We start from the raw sequence: 2,485 nt of genomic DNA, 5'->3' as shown, positions 1-2,485 counted from the left end.
TATAAACACTCCAAAGTTCCCTTCTCCCACCAATGTGGGAGAATTAGTGAACTTTCCAATTAAGAGTACACTTTCTAAATTGGGTGTTTCCTTTCCTCCACCATTTTTCATTTTCCATTCATACTTCATACACACTTTGAATCCAATAATCCCCCACATAAATGGAAAATGGCTATTTTTTCAAAAAAAAAAAAAACTTTACTGACAAGTATGTGATCATCAAGCAAAGACTGATTGTATCTGGATAAGTGGGTTTCCCTTTGAACTTTCAGTAGTGAACATATATCGGATGCACTCGGTCAATCGGTAGATTTGATATCTTTGAACCGTTGAGCTTTAATGTACACCTAGACAACACATGTCACATAACCAGCCTTTTACCGTTTATGGTTCTCACGATTTTGTTCTTTTCAGCCATGAACACGTCCCGATTTCAGGAGAGCTTAGAGAATAGGCCTTTACTAACATTCTCTTTGAAGCGGCTTCCACTTCGTCCTCACATAGATAATTTCTAAACGTTCAATCCTATAGATTAAACTATTTGGTCAAATCTGCCAAATTTAGATAATCAGTAAAAGACTTTTAACCTTAAGTCTTATCCTTGTTTTACTATACATTATCTACATCATGAGAATGGGTTGGGTAATTGACAATGTTGAACACCTGCCAGACACAACTTTGTTTGATCTCCTTGAACCTAGCTCTTGGGATCTCCAGTCTGCTAGGTAGAGTTACCGCCGTGCTGACTTGTCCTAGGCCTTAATCTCATTCCCTTGGATGTCCTTTCAACTCCTTCTCTAGATAGGCCTTTTGTAAGTGGATCTGACACGTTATCCTTTGACTTTCCATAGTCTACAGTGATAATTCCACTAGAGAGAAGTTCCCTAACGGTATTGTGTCTTCGTCGTATATGACGAGATTTACCGTTGTACATCATGCTCCCTGCCCTACCTATTTCCGCTTGGCTATTACAGTGTATACATACTGGTGCCACTGGCTTGGGCCAATAAGGAATATCTTCTAAGAAATTCCAGAGTCATTCTGCTTCTTCAGCGGCGTTATCCAATGCGATAAATTCAGATTCCATTGTAGAGCGAGCAATACAAGTCTGTTTGGATGATTTTCAAGAGACTGCTCCTCCACCGATAGTAAATACATATCCACTTATGGATTTTACTTCATTCGATCCAGTGATCCAATTTGCATCACTATATCCTTCAAGTACCTCAGGATATTTATTATAATACAAGGCATAATTTTGAGTGTACTTAAGATACCCCAAAACTCTTTTCATTGCCATCCAGTGAGTTTTGTTGGGATTACTCATGTACCGACTCAATTTACTGATAGCGCATGCTATGTCTGGTCGTGTACAATCCATTATATACATTAAATATCTCAATACTCTTGCGTACTCCAATTGCGAGTCACTTTCACTTTTATTCTTTCGAAGTGCAAAGCTCGCATCCAATGGAGTCTTGGCAATACCGAATTCCATATACTTGAACTTGTAAAGTACCTTTTCGATATAATAAGACTGTGATAATGCCAACCCTTGTGGAGTTCGATGGATTTTTATACCTAAGATTACATCTGTAACTTCAAGGTCTTTCATATCAAACTTGCTCTCGAGCATTATTTTTGTTGTATTTATGTCAGAAATGTCTTTGCTGATGATCAACATATCATCCACATATAAACATAAAATGACTTGGTGATTTGGAGTGTCTTTATATAAACATATTTGTCACATTCGTTTATTTTGAATCCGTTTGCCAACATGGTTTGGTCAAACTTCGCATGCCATTGTTTTGGTGCTTGCTTTAGTCCATTTAATGACTTGATAAATTTACACACCTTGTTTTCCTTTCCTGAAACTACAAAATCCTCAGGTTGTTCTATGTATATTTCTTCCTCCAATTCTCCATTTAGGAAAGCGGCTTTCACATCCATTTGATGGATCTCAAGGTCATATACCGCAGCCAAGGCAATTAACATTTGAATCGATGTTAGCCTTGTTACTGGCGAGTATGTATCGAAGTAATCAAGGCCATCTTTTTGTTTGAAGCCTTTTACTACAAGTCTTGCCTTGTATTTGTCAATAGTACCATCCGCTTTCATTTTCCTTTTGAAGATCCATTTGGACCCTAAAGTTTTATTTTCCGGAGGAAGGTCAATCAATTCCCATGTATCGTTGCTTAAGATTGAATCCATCTCACTATTGACTGTCTCTTTCCAAAAGGATGAATTCGAAGATGCCATCGCTTAAATGTTTGAGGCTCATTTTCCAAAAGAAATGTCACAAAATCCGATCCAAACGAAGTAGATGTTCTTTGACGTGTACTACATCTTGGATTTTCTTCATTATGCTCATTCTCAATTGGTTCATCACGAAGTCGTTTAGACCCCCCCACTAGACTGTTCATGTCTAGTGTTATACGGATAAATGTTTTCAAAGAATTCGGCATTGTCTAATTCAATTACC

This window comes from Capsicum annuum, chromosome 8, assembly GCF_002878395.1.
Source record: "Capsicum annuum cultivar UCD-10X-F1 chromosome 8, UCD10Xv1.1, whole genome shotgun sequence".
NCBI classification, from domain to species: Eukaryota; Viridiplantae; Streptophyta; class Magnoliopsida; order Solanales; family Solanaceae; genus Capsicum; species Capsicum annuum.
Note: the sequence above shows the minus strand (reverse complement) of the source record.